At 48.7% G+C, this 18,304-nt stretch overlaps 1 protein-coding gene across 3 annotated transcripts in view; it reads right to left on the reverse strand.

Moving 5' to 3' along the window:
* Positions 1–18,304, reverse strand: part of LOC134910737 (spermatogenesis-associated protein 7-like) — a 402,706-nt gene that overhangs the window by 320,342 nt on the left and 64,060 nt on the right. For 2 of the 3 annotated variants that reach the window (XM_063919092.1, XM_063919087.1), the window contains exon 2: positions 11,891–12,188. The gene's annotated coding sequence lies outside the window, so the exon portion shown is untranslated. Of the gene's footprint in view, positions 1–10,365; positions 10,415–11,890; positions 12,189–18,304 lie in introns of those variants that run through there. The other variant, XM_063919093.1, reaches the window with a different exon arrangement.

Consider the following 18,304-nt stretch of genomic DNA (forward strand, 5'->3'; position numbering starts at 1 on the left):
ACAACGTTGAAATCATTCTCCACTGTACTTGAGTCAGGTGCATTCCCCCTCCTTTGCCTATATCGTAGGCAGATGTATAGGCTTGAATGGCCTTTTGCTGCTCCTTGTTATGCACACCAGTGCCTGCAGGAATGTACTGGTGTCTGAACTGTTATGCACACCAGTGCCTGCAGGAATGTACTGGTGTCTGAACTGTTATGCACACCAGTGCCTGCAGGAATGTACTGGTGTCTGAACGGATAGGGATGCAAAACAAATGAACTCACAGACAGACTGGGGAATATGACATTACATACACAGAAGGTGATAGGGTAACAAAATAAACACAAAGTGAACAGAGAAGCCCAGAGGCTAAGAAATTGGGTGTCTCCCTAGTATTAGGAATGCTCAGATGGAAAAAGCAAGATGTTGTGTTTTAATACGTAGAGAACCCGAAATGCTGTTGCTAAGGGCAACAGCAAAACCCTAAAGGGTTACCAACGGGTGTGGCAGTAAACTCCTTGGTCAGAGATGGAATGATAGACACAAGGAGAGTCTCCACAATCCTAATCCTCACTTGCAGTGCACAGGTTCAGCTTACTGCCACTAAACTGACACCTGAACACATGGGCCCTCATTCCGAGTTGATCGGTCGCAAGGCGAATTTAGCAGAGTTACACACGCTAAGCCGCCGCCTACTGGGAGTGAATCTTAGCTTCTTAAAATTGCGACCGATGTATTCGCAATATTGCGATTACTAACTACTTAGCAGTTTCAGAGTAGCTTCAGACTTACTCTGCCTGTGCGATCATTTCAGTGCTTGTCGTTCCTGGTTGACGTCACAAACACACCCAGCGTTCGCCCAGGCACTCCCACCGTTTCCCCGGCCACTCCTGCGTTTTTTCCGGAAACGGTAGCGTTTTCAGCCACACGCCCCTGAAACGCCGTGTTTCCGCCCAGTAACACCCATTTCCTGTCAATCACATTACGATCGCCGGAGCGATGAAAAAGCCGTGAGTAAAATTACTTTCTACATAGTAAAGTTACTTGGCGCAGTCGCAGTGCGAACATTGCGCATGCGTACTAAGCGGATTTTCACTGCGATGCGATGAAAAATACCGAGCGAACAACTCGGAATGAGGGCCATTGCACAGTGAGAAAGGATTTAGGCAGGCAAGTCTGAGAATACAGCCGCAAACTTGCTAAGTTCACAGAGTAGCAAAAGAACCTCAGCAAGTTAAACGACTGACTCCAGTTTTACTGCTAGGTCTGGATTGGCAGAGTGTAGTACCAAACCCCAAGGCCTATTTGCAGTAAGCAACAACAAATACAAAGCTACACAGTACTGGCTAACTTTCAGGAACTGACTAACCAACAAAGATTCAGCAGCATCTGCTTAACCTGAGAAGAGGCCTTATATAGCAGGTGCTGTCCACGCCCCACTCAGACCTCACAGACTGTGAGCACAAAAACCAGCACCGGATCCCCTGCCGTGCACAAAGCCTGTAACCACTGCACAGCAAAAGACCCGAACCGGAGTATCAGCTGCGCTCAGGCCACTCCGCTAGCACTTGTCTCCCGGTTGCCATGACAACGTGGCAGCACAGGGCAGGAGACCCTAACACTCCTCCATCCTCTGAAGCATATAGAGGGTTGAATTCCACCTCGTTACCACCTCTTGCTTCAGCTGATGGCAGGGCATGTTCAGGAGTGTTTGCTGGTGCTCCAGTCTTCGGCACGCGGTGGCTGAATACCGAAAGTGGCCCGCAATTCTTCGGGCCACCGACAGCATCTCCATTACGCCCCTGTTGTTTTTTTTTTTAATTCTGCACCACCAAATTCAATGTATGTGCAAAACATGAGACGTGCTGGAATTTGCCCACATGTAATGCACGCACAATATTGGTGGCGTTGTCCGATGTCACAAATCCCCAGGAGAGTCCAGTTGGGGTAAGCCAATCTGCGATGATGTTCCTCAGTTTCCGTAAGAGGTTGTCAGCTGTGTGCCTCTTATGGAAAGCGGTGATACAAAGCGTAGCCTGCCTAGGAACGAGTTGGCGTTTGCGAGATGCTGCTACTGGTGCCGCCGCTGCTGTTCTTGCTGCGGGAGGCAATACATCTACCCAGTGGGCTGTCACAGTCATATAGTCCTTAGTCTGCCCTGCTCCACTTGTCCACATGTCCGTGGTTAAGTGGACACTGGGTACAACTGCATTTTTTAGGACACTGGTGACTCTTTTTCTGAGGTCTGTGTACATTCTCGGTATCGCCTGCCTAGAGAAGTGGAACCTAGATGGGATTTGATACCGGGGACACAGTACCTCAAGCAATTCTCTAAATCCCTGTGAACTAACGGAGGATACCGGACGCACGTCTAACACCAACACAGCTGCCAAGGCCTGAGTTATCCGCTTTGCAACAGGATGACTGCTGTGATATTTCATCTTCCTCGCAAAGGACTGTTGGACAGTCAATTGCTTACTGGAAGTAGTACAAGTGGTCTTCCGACTTCCCCTCTGGGATGACGATCGACTCCCAGCAGCAACAACGGCAGCGCCAGCAGCAACAACAGCAGCAGTAGGCGTTACACTCAAGGATCCATCGGAGGAATCCCAGTTAGGAGAGGACTCGTCAGTCTTGCCAGTGACATGGCCTGCAGGACTATTGGCGTTCCTGTCTAAGGAGGAAATTGACATTGAGGGAGTTGGTGGTGTGGTTTGCAGGAGCTTGGGTACAAGAGGAAGAAGGTATTTAGTTGTCAGTGGACTGCTTCCGCTGTCACCCAAAGTTTTTGAACTTGTCAATGACTTCTGATGAATGCGCTCCCGGTGACGTATAAGGGAGGATGTTCCGAGGTGGTTAACGTCCTTACCCCTACTTATTACAGCTTGACAAAGGCAACACACGGCTTGACACCTGTTGTCCGCATTTCTGTTAAAATAATTCCACACTGAAGAGGTGATTTTTTTTGTATTTTGACCAGGCATATCAATGGCCTTATTCATCCCACGGACAACAGGTGTCTCCCCGGGTGCCTGACTTAAACAAACCACCTCACCATCAGAATCCTCCTTGTCAATTTCCTCCCCAGCGCCAGCAACACCCATATCCTCATCCTAGTGTACTTCAACAGTGACATCTTCAATTTCAATATCAGGAACTGGACTGCGGGTGCTCCTTCCAGCACTTGCAGGGGGCGTGCAAATGGTGGAAGGAGCCACCTCTTCCCGTCCAGTGTTGGGAAGGTCAGGCATCGCAACCGACACAATTGGACTCTCCTTGGGGATTTGTGATTTAGAAGAACGCACAGTTCTTTGCTGTGCTTATGCCAGCTTAAGTCTTTTCATTTTTCTAGCGAGAGGATGAGTGCTTCCATCCTCATGTGAAGCTGAACCACTAGCCATGAACATAGACCAGGGCCTCAGCCGTTCCTTGCCACTCCGTTTCATAAATGGCATATTGGCAAGTTTACGCTTCTCCTCAGACAATTTTAATTTAGATTTTTGGGTCATTTTCCTGAACTTTTGTTTTTGGGATTTTACATGCTCTCTACTATGACATTGGTCATCGGCCTTGGCAGACGACGTTGATGGCATTTCATCGTCTCTGCCATGACTAGTGGCAGCAGCTTCAGCACTAGGTGGAAGTGGATCTTGATCTTTCCCTATTTTACCTTCCAAATTTTTGTTCTCCATTTTTTAATGTGTGGAATTATATGCCAGTAAAATATCTGGTATTAGACGGCGGTAATGTCTGGAATTAGTTACCACTAGATAGATACCAGATACCACTGTGACTGGAATGATGATGACCTATGCACAGTGACAGACACTACCACAGCACCCTACAGCAGCAAGACACTGGACTTTTAGTAATGTACTGTAGTAGTAGTAGTGCACAGATATTGAGCACTGATGAGGATACTAGAACTGACACGGAGCAGCAAGATGCAGCAATGGACTATTGTACTGTAGTATTATATACTGGTCACCACAATGCAGCACTGATACTGAGCACAGATATTGAGCACTGATGAGGATACTAGAACTGACACGGAGCAGCAAGATGCAGCAATGGACTATTGTACTGTAGTATTATATACTGGTCACCACAATGCATCACCGATACTGAGCACAGATATTGAGCACTGATGAGGATACTAGAACTGACACGGAGCAGCAAGATGCAGCAATGGACTATTGTACTGTAGTATTATATACTGGTCACCACAATGCAGCACTGATACTGAGCACAGATATTGAGCACTGATGAGGATACTAGAACTGACACGGAGCAGCAAGATGCAGCAATGGACTATTGTACTGTAGTATTATATACTGGTCACCACAATGCAGCACTGATACTGAGCACAGATATTGAGCACTGATGAGGATACTAGAACTGACACGGAGCAGCAAGATGCAGCAATGGACTATTGTACTGTAGTATTATATACTGGTCACCACAATGCAGCACTGATACTGAGCACAGATATTGAGCACTGATGAGGATACTAGAACTGACACGGAGCAGCAAGATGCAGCAATGGACTATTGTACTGTAGTATTATATACTGGTCACCACAATGCAGCACTGATACTGAGCACAGATATTGAGCACTGATGAGGATACTAGAACTGACACGGAGCAGCAAGATGCAGCACTGGACTATTGTACTGTAGTATTATATACTGGTCACCACAATGCAGCACTGATACTGAGCACAGATATTGAGCTGATATTGAGCTGATATTGAGCTTTCCACTCAGAGAACGTAGCCACGTCCTCTCCGCTCAATCTACAATGCACGAGTGAAAATGGCGGCGACGCGCGGCTCTTTATATGGAATCTGAATCTCGCGAGAATCCGACAGCGGAATGATGACGTTTTCCCCCGTTCGGGTTTTCCGAGTAAGGCGGGAAGAACCGAGGCTGCCTCGGACCCGTGTAAACCACGTGAAGTTCGGGGGGGTTCGGTTCTCGGAGAACCAAACCCGCTCATCTCTAGTTGTAATACATCGCTAACTAGTGCATGATCCAGCTTTTATCTTTATGTGACATAAAACTGATATTTATAAGAGCAGCACATGGGCCTCCCAACCTCCCCCCCAATGCGTAACACTGAGGCCTACGAATGGGACAGTGGGATAGTGCCCAAAAAACTGGACTGTCCCAACAACATCAGGACAGTTGGGACGTTTGGTAACAGTTATCTTAGGATACTGCAGGGTCTCTGGGAGCTAAGCGGAACGTGTTTGTGTCCTACTGTGACAAGATGGCGCAGTGTATGTGCAGAAGTCCAAATGGCGGCCATCTTGGTATGGATACTGTGCAGTAGCACACTCCATATCTCAACATTGAAATCTCTATAGATAAGTGACTTTCCTATATCTGAATATTTCCACTGCTACCATCAGGAGCTGCGGGAAGTATTGGAGGAGAGATTAGCGATTGGCAAGTATTATTTGGAGACGTAAGTGATTGGCATTGTATTGCATAGTGTGGTGAGTAAGGAGGATTGCGGAGAGAGAGTGCTACAGTGACAGACCAGGTTCTGAGAGACATTGGGGCTAAATGAGCCCTGATCGCCGCCGTGTGATGCTTTTGTACTTGTGCGACGGGGTACGGCCTGACATGCGGGCGGGATAACCCTGTGCTGGGCGTCCCCCCGCATGTCAGTGTGACTGATCATAGATTTGTTAAAGTTAGCACAGCTACGATCAACTCGGAATGACCCCCATTGTTTCACAATTTACTATTCGTCACTGTATGTGCGCTACCGCCTGTGGTACCTACCGACAGATGGAGCTCGCAACGTTACTTAACTGTATTTATAAATCTGATGCTGCAGTCCTGACCAGTGTGTGTGAAGTGTTTATCGTCCCATACAGGTATTCTTGGATGATGGGGAGGTTTAGTCTGGTTAGTCCGCTATTGGTAGAAAAATGACCATATTTCTAGTAGTCTTGTCCTATAGAAGTTGCTTTGCGCTAAAGGATTCGATTGGAGTGAATTGTGCATCGATTACAGCAGAGCTACATCCAATTATTGGTGCTATGTCTCCAGTCTTGTACTTTTTTTTATAGTCTCTTCTATTTTACCTTCTGTATTATATCCATGCATTATTCTTATCAGGGCCACCTGCATGCGTCACGCCCCCGTTTTCTGGAACTGAGGCCGGCCCGTCTCCAATCAGTCGTCAATCAGACTGCGGATTGGGGCGCACTGCGTGTGATGACGCAGGGATCATTGTGCACATGTGCAGAACTGGTCCTGCGCACACTCAGAAATCGCACTATCGGTGATGCACGGAAACCATCAGGTTTGCGCACATCTCTGAATTAGGCCCAGAGTTCCGTCCATCACCAGTTAGATAGAGATGTGCGGTTCACTTCTCCAGAAATCCGAATCCACCCGAATTTTGTTGATAATTTAGATATTAAAATCCAAAGTTTGGGTTTTGGATTGCAAAAATGTACACGATTTTAGCTGTTTATATCGATTTTTATCAATGATTATCAGTTTTTTTTACCCAAGCCAAAAACTGAGGGCCTGATTCAGTAAGGATTGCAGATGCTGCTAATTAGATGCACATCGCAGGGCAAGGCCGCCCAGTATGCTGACCGGAGCCTCCCCCACTTCAACGGTTCCGGTATGAATGGTCGACCATGTTATGGTCGACAGTCATTAGGTCGACCACTATTGTCGACATTGACATGGTCGACATGGACACATGGTCGACACATGAAAAGGTCGACATGAGTTTTTTAACTTTTTTTTGGTGTCGTTTTTTGCGTAAAGTGACTGGGAACCCCAATTAGTGCACCGCGTCCCCTCGCATGGCTCGCTTCGCTCGCCATGCTTCGGGCATGGTGCCTTCGCTTCGCTCGACACACTTTACCGTTCCAATCGTAGTCCATGTGGATCGTAAAGTATGGAAAAGTTCCCCAAAAGAAAAAAAAGTTAAAAAACCCATGTCGACCTTTTCATGTGTCGACCATTTTCATGTGTCGACCATGTGTCCATGTCGACCATGCCAATGTCGACCAATAGTGGTCCACCTAATGACTGTCGACCATAACATGGTCGACCATGTGAACGGATACCCACTTCAACACGTAGAAATTGTGAATGCATTGTCGCATCGTATACAATATCTCCCATACACACTGGCCGATGTGACCGATATATCGTATGAGCCGGCGGCAAACAAGTTAAGTATACTTAGCTTTCCCCAATGCCCCTCTAACCCTCCCTTCCCACAGCCCAAACCTAAATCCCCCCCCCCCCCTTCCCGCAGCCTAACCCTCGCTGGGGGTTCCTAAACGTAACTACTCCTCCCCACAGCCTATCCCTACCGCCCACATCCTAACCCTAACCTCCCCCCCACCCCCCTGCAGCTTACCTCTCTAGCGGACCGGAAAACACTCGTCTGGTATTCCGACGACGGCATTCCAAGCAGTGTCAGGATTCCAGTGTTGGTATTTCGTCCGCCGGTATTCTGACCGGATCCCGCTCGGAAAAAGTAGTTAGGGTAAGTCAGGGATAGTGTAATGACCGAGAATAGGGGTAAGTATTAATTGAGGAACAATACCTTTTCTGTTTGTTTACTTTCCACAGGTCTCTTCTCTGGTCCCCAGACAGGACGGGAACCGATGTCTATACTGAAGGTTCTTGGATACCGCTATACGTTCACCTCACCTTCCTCTTTTTACACTACTTGAGTCAATAATCGCGACTGTGTTAACCAACAAAATTATTTTATTAAACTGGAACCTTGGTTGTAATTCTCATTCTAACTGTATCAGTCTAGATTCGTGTAAATTGGACTCAACTCTTCGGTTACAATTTCACTATATCAATACTATCATTCAAATACAATTTCACCCAAATCATTGAATATAAACACCTTAGAATGGTTAAGTGATAACTGTCCCTTTTTCGCTAGCGACACAGTCCCTGTATGTCTATCCCCCCCTTAGTTCAGCTGAATAGAATAACGTTGGAGCACGTTGGGTACCTTAGGTGAACTAGTGACAATAACAGAAATGACTGTAGTCAAGGCCGATCTTGTGTAGGCGAAAGGACCTGCTGTACCCTGAGACGGTTATGGAAACTTAAATCGCATCAGGGGGTTTCCGGTTTAGTCGGAGGCACCGGGACATATACTGACGGCTATTTCATATACACCAAGGAGATGCAGTAGTTCCTTATTGGTAGATAGGTAACGTGGGAAATTCTCCTAGTGGCTTTTTGCAATTGACCACGGCTGTTGGGCCTCCAATTGGGTAACTTCTCTAACGATGCTGATGGACTGAAGCAGGGGAAAGAGAAATCATTTCACTGTTAGAAGGGTACATACTCAGTTTATAATAGCTGTCTAGTGGTGAGGACGACAGAGTGCTATTGCTGTAGGCAGTGCCAGATTAATGTGCACATGGGCCTGGAGCTGAAATATAGGAAAGGCCTATTGTGTACCGCTGCAGATTGGATTAAGGAGAGGGGAGCAGGGGATATGCCTCAGCGCCCGTTAGTTACATTACACCGCACAGTAGTGTCCGAGACACGTTACACCGCACAGCAGTGTCCGATAGTTAGATTACACCGCACAGTAGTGTCCGAGTCACATGACACCGCACAGCAGCATCTGATAGTTACATTCCACCGCACGGTAGCGTCTGCTAGTTACATTACACCGCACGGTAGTGTCCGAGACACGTTACACCGCACAGCAACGTCTGATAGTTACATTACACCGCACGGTAGTGTCCGAGACACGTTACACCGCACAGCAACGTCTGATAGTTACATTACACCGCACAGTAGTGTCCGAGTCACATTACACCGCACAGTAGTGTCTGAATCACATTACACGGCATAGTAGTGTCCGAGTTACAATACACCGCACAGCACCGTCCGATAGTTACATTACACCGCACAGCACCGTCCGATAGTTACAATACACCGCACAGTAGTGTCCGAGTCACATTACACTGCACGGCAGCGTCCGATAATTACATTACACCGCACGGCAGCGTTCGATAATTACATTACACCGAACTGCAGCGTCCGACAGTTACTGTACATTACACTGCTCAGTAGTGACCTAGTCACATTACACCGCATGGCAGCATCCGATATTTACATTACACCGTACACTAGTGTCCGAGTCACATTACACTGCACGGCAGCGTCCGATAGTCACATTACACTGCACGGCAGCGTCCGATAGTCACATTACACTGCACAGTAGTGTCCGAGTCACATTACACCGCAAGCCAGCGCTGATAGTTACATTACACCACACAGCAGCGTCCGATAGTTACAATACACCACACGGCAGCGTCCGATAGTTACATTACACCACACGGCAGCGTCCTAGTCACATTACACCGCACAGGAGCGTCCGATAGTCACATTACACCGCATGGCAGCGTCTGATAGATACATTACACCGCAAGGTAGTGTCCGTATACACACTGGCCGGAATTCAATTGATTACCATGCATGATAAATTAAAACGGCAGCGTCCGATAGTTACATTACACCACACGGCAGCGTCCTATAGTCACATTACACCGCACGGCAGCGTCCGATAGTCACATTACACCGCACGGCAGCGTCCGATAGTTACATTACACCGCATGGCAGCGTCCGATAGTTACATTACAACACACGGCAGCGTTCAATAGTTACATTACACCGCACGGCAGCGTCCGATAGTTACATTACACTGCACGGCAGCGTCCGATAGTTACATTACACTGCACGGCAGCGTTCGATAGTTACATTACATTGCACGGCAGCGTTCGATAGTTACATTACATCGCATGGCAACGTCCGATAGTCACATTACACCACACGGCAGCGTCCGATAGTCACATTACACCGCACGGCAGCGTCCGATAGTCACATTACACCGCACGGCAGCGTCCGATAGTCACATTACACCGCACGGCAGCGTCCGATAGTCACATTACACCGCACGGCAGCGTCCGATAGTCACATTACACCGCACGGCAGCGTCCGATAGTCACATTACACCACACGGCAGCGTCCGATAGTCACATTACACCATACATCAGCGTCCGACAGTTACATTACACCGCTCAGTAGTGTCCTAGTCACATGACACTACACGGCAGTGTCCGATAGTTACATTACACCGCACGGCAGTGTCCGATAGTTACATCACACCGAGCGGCAGCGCCTGATAGTCACATTACACCGCAAGGTAGTGTCCGTATACACACTGGCCGGAATTCAATTGATTATCATGCATGATAAATTATAATATTATGCCATTAAGGTCACAGAACATGCACACATAACTTTAAGTGTGAGAAAGTCCTGGGCATAGGGCTACACAGCATATACTCCTTTGTACCTCAAACCGCAGCTGCAGAACACCTCACAGATCACACAGGCGGGGAGCACTGCACTGCAGTGTACTGTCTAGTGGGCGGGGCTTATAACGGCCCGGGGGTGTGGCTTCAGACAACAGGGGCCAGGGGGCTCAGCAGTGGAAGAACCAGGGGGCTGAGTAAGTTTATAAAGGTCCCACAGAGACACAGCTTGGGATGGAAAGTGAGAAGAACTTTGAGCAATCGCGGGCACAGCTGTAGATGCACCAGGAGGCGGAGCTTATCGCGATCTGGGGGAGGAGCTTACTTCGATCCTGGGTATGTGCTTCATTGGGCAGTGACAGCTGCTGGCAGCCTCAGAGGGGAGAGGCAGAGTTCTGTCTCTCCGTGACAGGAGTCGAGTGAGGGATTGCTATTGGTGATGACAGGAGAAAAGTTTTTTTTTCCTGTCAACACTATCTGAACTGCAGGGGATCTGTGGGCCTATTTCCAGTGGGGGGCCTGGAGCTGCAGCTCCATCCGCCCCATTGTTAATCCGGCCCTGGCTGTAGGGCAGTCACTATGCTGTATTACTACAGAAGAAAAGGGGGGGGGGGGGTTGTAGGTGCACTGTCTCTAGCATTACTGATATCATATAACTTAGCATATAATAAATAGTGGAGTTTAGTTATGAATTGATCAATGCATGAAGCTGCAGCCCCGCGGCAAGGGACTCCACTCTGCTGCAGTACCTAACACTATAGGGGTTCAAACCTAGGGCACGGGACCCCCCAAAAAACCACAGCCAAGCAACCCCAGGGCATCGCAGGGAATAATTATGTGTAGTGAGAAGGATTAAGGGATAGGTGAGAAAAAAAGGGGTGTTATGGGGTGAATTAATATAAGTGAAAAAAATGTGTAACATGTATAATAAACAAACGGTGAAAGTGCCAAATTAAATGTAATGCTGCGATGCCCTGTTGTCGCCCAGCCACGGCAGTCCAGGAGGCCCCGTACCCCAGGAGCCACCCCATTTCTGACCTATTGTGCTGAATAATTGGACTTACCTAGAATTGTGCCATATTCACAAGTGCAGTCATGCTAGGTACCCTAGTTAAAATAAATGAGGGTCAGGTGCGGGTGGGTGCAAGTCTAAGAATGAAGGTGTCTCACTCCTTCAGGTGTGTCTATACAAAACACTTTTAGTTTGCTAGGGAGGGGCCTTAGACTGCACACCTATAGCTGCCAGTAATGTGAGGTGCTACCTACTGAGACTTGTAGTTCTACAGAAGAAAAAAGGGGGGTGTTGTAGGCCCTCACTATGCTGTATTATCCTTGTACACAGACAGCTGTCTTCTCAAATATCTGTGACGGAGCGTTATTCTGACGTGACAGGCTGATGGTTTTTCTCTATCTCTCTCTCTTTAGTACTGATCGGTCTCTCTCTCTCTCCCTCTTTTTAGGATTGAGCTCTCTCTCTCTCTCTCTCTCTCTCTTTACTTCTTCGCTGCTGAAATAGGTTATGCAGGGCCCTAGCAGTGTTGGGAGAAGAATGCAGAGCACTAGTACCTTTCTAGGGTCTTTGCTGTACGGCTCCCGGTCGGCTGCAGCTGTACCTGTTGTCTCCGCAGCCGAGCTGTCACCAGGGATCCTCTCCGGGGAAGGGTGGACTGTCCGGCCCACACAGCAAGCTCCGCCCGCTGCTTTCCTGATGGGCAGGAGCTGAGGCCGTCCTCCGTGCGGTCGAGTCGGGTCCGCCTCTCCGTTCAGCTGCGGCGGCTCCGTCTGTTTCCCTGCAGTGTCTCCGTCTCTGCTGCCGTTCGTCGTCCACCGCTGACACCGCTGGGTCTGGCCGCGAAGAGGTAAGCTGAAAGGGGAAGAGAAACAGCGCTGATCACACTTCGTCACGTCCCGTCCTCGCCGGTCTCCTCAGCCTCTTTTCTGTCGCTCCTACGCACTTCTAACTGACTCTCCTCAGTTCCCGGATCCTTCCCGCCGGGGTCGCGGGACCCTGCAGGGCAGGCGCGTGGGAGAATGTCTTCGTTCACCCCACGTGCAACCTGGGTCCTTTATGTTCCCTTTTTACAGTGAACATCGCCCTCTCTTTTGCATGGAAGAGGGGTGTTCAGGCTGTCTCTAGGCCAGTTTACAGTGATGCCTCACGTAACAAGGGGAATGTAGGGTTTTCTTGGACTAGCCAGGGGCTATATCTTGTTGAGGCATCACAATAGCGCAATATATACCACGGCGAGAACCACTGGTGGTAAGAGGACGCAGTCGCTGCCACACACCAGCGTATGAGTCTCCACACCCCCGTTACCTCCCACAAACGGTCACTATCTGTCCTAATCCACACTACACGCGCCATCGCAGCGCAACACTGACGCATGCCAACTGCGCAAACATCGTTTCTGAATCAGGCCCAGTTGTGTCTCATTAATAACTGCCAGGCAGCCCAGACCTGCAAGTGTTAATGTGTCCTAGCCTGGAGTGTGAGGTAAGTGATAATGAGGTCAGTGGCTTCTTGTAGAGAGGCTACTCGCAGCAATTACAGCTCCCCCAAGGCTGCGCTCTGCGTGGCGGCATTCTGGGGACGTTAACACGACTCCCAAGGCTAAGCTCTGCGATGGAAGCGCTGGGATTTCTCTCAGCCTCGGGAGCTGTGGAATACTCGTACCGCCATTTGTTTCTGCTCCGGAAAATTATTCATCAAATAATGAATGATCGGATCTTTGGCTAAAGAAAAATGTGTTTTCAGCTCAGTCATTGTTCTGCTGCTGGGTGCATAATGTATTGTGATGTGTTCTGTGCTGCGCTCAGTCAGGAGGCTCTGCACTCATCCGTGTTGTTACATACACTTATTTATGTGGTGCCAGCATGCTCAGCAGTGCTCTACACGTACACAGTAACAAGGCAAGGCTGGCTAATAACAGAGAGGCGAGGGCCCTGCTCGCAGGCTTACACTCTATAGGGAAATAGGGGTTTTATGCATTAGCTTAAGAGCCACATATCAATAAGGTTCCATTATGAATGCACAACCGCGAATGAAGGCAGAATAACCCTTCTACACACCCAGCAGGAGTGTATATAATACAGAGCACTCGTCGCCTTCTACGCTGACTGTGCATTACTGTGCAGTACGGTGGCATTGGTACAGTCAGGCTTCTATGTGGCTCGGAATCAGGTCCTGTGTGTCAATGGAGCCCATAGATCTGATCTGATCCCTGGGCTGCTAATTTTGCTGTCCTGCGCTCAGATAGTCGCTGCCTCCAGGGGGAGTGTAAATTCGCCGTGCAAGTGTGCGATCCCATGTGTACGCCGAGCTGCAAAAATCCACTGTGTGCAGTGTGTGCGCAGCCCAGGACTTTCTCCTACAGTGCGATCAGAACAGGCTGATCGGGACCGTCACACACCCTCCCTGAAAACGCTTGGGAACGCCTGCGTTTTTCCGGACACTCCCAGTAAACGGTCAGTTACCACCCACAAACGGCTTACTCCTGTGCGATTGGATTTTTCACACCATCCTGTCGCATACAGGCGATGCCCTTTGTTGCTGTCCGACACACGTGCACATTGCGGTGCATGCGCAGTTAGTACCTGATTGCCCACTGTGCGAAAATGCACAGCAGCGATCAGATATGAATGACCCCCATAGTTTCTTAACTAGAAAAATGTTTGCAGCGCAGCGATTAAGTGAAAAAGCGGCACTTCTGCGCATGCGTATGCGGCGCAGTGCGCACGCGCAATGTACTTTCACAACAGCCGACGTATTTTTATACAAGGTCTAGCGACGCTTTTCAGTCGCAATGCCAGCCGCAGAGTGATTGACAGGAAAGGGGCGTTTCTGGGTGTCAACTGACCTTTTTCAGGGAGCGTTTGAAAAAACGCAGGCGTGCCAGGAAAAACGCAGGCGTGGCTGGCTGAACGCAGGGTGTGTTTGTGACGTCAAATCCAGAACTGAACAGTCTGAAGTGATTGCAAGCGCTGAGTAGGTCTGAAGCTACTCTGAAACTGCACATTTCTTTTTTTGTAGCCGCTCTGCGATCCTTTCATTCGCACTTCTGCTAAGCTAAAATACACTCCTCAGTGCGCGACGGCATAGCGTTTGCACGGCTGCTAAAAACTGCTAGCGAGCGATCAACTCGGAATGACCCCCAAAGAAACAGTATGTGAGTACTGGACTGGTGTCATACTTACCAACATGCAGCGGAAGCTGAGAAAGATACGTTAGTAAATACAAACTGTAAATGCTGAACATTGTGAAATTGGATATTGAAGGATACAATATTTACCTCCCTATTAGGAGCAATGGATTTAGGCTCCCGCATGCACACTGAGGGGCACGGCAAGCCCTAACCGCTCACTGCTCAGAATAGAAGGCGCTTTGCAATTTTATTAGTATTTTACAGGAGTTACATGTTGCCCTGTAGAAATTCAATAAATTAAATGAATCCTGTTTTGCTGGGTAATTACAAAGGTGCAGATAGAGAGAGGTGACGCGATGCGTGTAACTACTGCACATATATTGGATGATTGGAACCTTGGGGGTCATTTCGAGTTGTTCGCTCGCAAGCGGATTTTAGCAGATTTGCACAAGCTAAGCCGCCGCCTACTGGGAGTGAATCTTAGCATCTTAAAATTGCGAACGATGTATTCGCAATATTGCGATTACACACCTCGTAGCAGTTTCTGAGTAGCTCCAGACTTACTCGGCTTCTGCAATCATTTCAGTGCTTGACGTTCCTGGTTTGACGTCACAAACACACCCAGCGTTCGCCCAGACACTCCTCCGTTTCTCCGGCCACTCCTGCGTTTTTTCCGGAAACGGTAGCGTTTTTTCCCACACGCCCATAAAACGGCCTGTTTCCGCCCAGTAACACCCATTTCCTGTCAATCACATTACGATCGCCAGAACGATGAAAAAGCCGTGAGTAAAATTCCTAAGTGCATAGCAAATTTACTTGGCGCAGTCGCAGTGCGGACATTGCGCATGCGCATTAAGCGGAAAATCGCTGCGATGCGAAGATTTTTACCGAGCGAACAACTCGGAATGACCCCCCAGGTGAGGCTGCACACCTGATACAGGTACACAAACACCGTCACTGCTATAACACCCATGAAAATGTTTCGCTGTGCATTGCGTGTCTGGCCTGAGGTCTGCAGGTAGCAAAGGGAAGCAGACGGTCGCACAACGACTGCTGAGACGGGTGACAAGTGTAGACGCTGTAACAGCAGCTGAACAGGAGGACGAGTTACTGACTTACTGTAGATGTCACCATCCACCTGGGGACACATGTCACGGTGAGCGTGACCGGGGGAAGCGCAAATGGAATTCAAGGAGCTAGTGACCGCTGTCAGACACACTTAGCGCTTGGGTTTGTAGTTGTAACACCTAGTCTATATATAGACGGCAGCTTGCACCCAGGTTTGGGTTGAACAGTTCGGGGGCTCTATTAGCAAGTGTCCAAATTATCTGGGGCAGGCGGCGAAATGAGACAGGAGAAATCCAACTCTTTCCGCTGCGCACGGTGCTGAAGTAGCAGCAGTCCGCTAATACGTATATCCCAGGGAACGGGGAACGATGTCAATGGAATATTGTACGGTCAATAAAACAGAGCAATAAAGGAAGGATTAGGAAAATCAGTAATAAAACAGAGCGACGCACACAATTACTCCTGGCTTAGGAGATAGGATTCCGGAACTGCTAATTGTAACGACAAGGTCTGGATATTGTGGCTGTTACATAACACTGGTGCGATGGGACACAGCTCACCCACGTTCCACATTATGGAGAACATCACAGATACTTTACTGCAGAGTACTGGAAATATACAACTGGATAATAGGGAAATATCGCTGTTCCTGCTGGGGTGACGGGCAGATCTGAGGGACAGGAAGAGGGCGAGATCATACGCAGGACATCACCAAATGCCAAAGAAAGAGGAGGCACCTGTAATGTTATCTGCCAGCCGGGGACTGGACCTGCTGCGGGTACAAGCGGAAGTAACGCTATGAGCCTCATTCAGCTTCAGTTGCAGTTCCCTGTACGCCCACAAGCGTCCGCCGCCTGTCAATCAAACTGCGATCGCATCCCGGCAAGATTCAATCGCAGAGGAATCACGGGTCACGCACACGCAATGCGTTAGCAGCGCATGCGCAGACTGCCGATAATCGGACGATCTGCGATTTTGAAACTGAAGCTATGTACTAATAATTGTGGCAATGGCGCTATTATTAACAGTCCGTATCGCAACAGATATCCATATCAGACCCTCCAATGTACTAAATGTAAGACGCAGGGACAGTGGAGGCGAGAACGGCTGCGAGTTACATCCCCTGGATATCGGAGCAGTGTCCCATTATAGAGCTCTCCGCACAACGCCAGTTTCCGGAGCCGGACGCCGGTTGCGGGGGAAGATCCCTCTCCCGTGGGATTGCCTCTATAGGCATCGAGTGGTTTATGTCATCTAAGGATGACATAAACCAATGGGGCCAAAAGTTACACTTTTTTGGAATTTAGTACATAGGGGTCAGACTGTAGTCCCTTATAATAATAGTGGGTGTGGATCATAGGATCAACAGTCATTAGGACGACCACTATTGGTCGACAGTGACCAGGTCGACACATGAAATAGGTCGACATGAGGTTTTTTTACTGTATTTTGTGTGTCGTTTTCTAGTGTACCGCTGCGCTCGGCACAGGATGCTATTCCCAATCGTAGTCCACGTGGATGGTAAAGTATGAAAAAGTAAAAAAAAGTAAAAATGGAAAAAAATGGTGAAAAACTTATGTCTGCCTTTTTTCATGTCGACTGATAGTGGTCGACATAATGAGTGTCTACCTAAGTGGCGACGGCCTAAAGACCAGATACCAATAATAAAAATGGGGACTGTGGCCTGCAGGGCTAATTAGTCTTTGCAAGATAATTCTGCGCAGATTCCTGCATTAGGCTGTTAGTACGGGTTGGTATCGGGATCCTGGCGTTTGGATACCGACGCAGTGCGATACAATTGCTGGGACGCGAAGGACACCGCCAGCTATGAAAGTCCGGCTACCACTGAGCTAAGGGATCGTTTTATGGAAGATTTTTATTTTTTCCGATTTAAAAAAAAAAATGGTAAAAAAATATCTCATCATTATTCTGAAACATTCGCACTCGCACAACTTTTGAGGAATCCTGAGACCTTAGTGAGAGAAGCGGAGGAAGGTGGCGGAGCGATGAGATAAGAGGCCGGGAAGGCGCCAGGCGTCATTCTCTCTCCATAGAAGCCAACACTCTACATCGTTCATACTTTGCCTGAGATGCGTAAGGATTTATATGTTATTTGAAATTGTTTAATGATGTTTTTTTATTTGCAGATAACGTGCCTGACAACTGCGGCTGCGGCAGCTGGCGTACCATCCTATAGCATCGAGTGCGAGTGTCCACTCATCTATGGTATGTGGAAACTGCGCCACCGCTGCCGGTGATATTCAGTCTGTCGCTGCAGCTGCCATCATTAGTTTCAGGAAGTGCGTGCACTCCACCCGTCCACAAATCAGAATAGAAGGAGGCCTACCCTCCCAACATCCGCATCTGTTCTGTGCGTCAGTAAGCGCAAGAACGCTACAGCGCATGCACCGTCTGAACTGCAGTCTGCAGATATCCACCAGATCAGGCCCTATGGGTGTAATAATGGGCAGCTTGGCTGCACCCACAGCCGGACTTGTCACTTAACAATTCTGACAAATGCCATAAGGGCGATGGTTCGGTCTGGTCATGTGTATTTATTTGCCGAGCAGCTCCGCCTCCCGGTGCAGCAAGGCCACACCCCTATAACTCATAGCACGCCTCCATGACATGCGGCCACACACCCCTTTCCTGTGTGCCGAGGCCTGACCGAATTATAGCTCCAGTCCGTCCCTGGCTGCATCATGTATAGCAAATTTAGTTCTTGGTTATTGGGAGATTGTTTTATATAGAGAGTATGGCGTAATCAAGG

The sequence above is a fragment of the Pseudophryne corroboree genome, chromosome 4 (assembly GCF_028390025.1).
Source record: "Pseudophryne corroboree isolate aPseCor3 chromosome 4, aPseCor3.hap2, whole genome shotgun sequence".
Lineage (NCBI taxonomy): Eukaryota > Metazoa > Chordata > Amphibia > Anura > Myobatrachidae > Pseudophryne > Pseudophryne corroboree.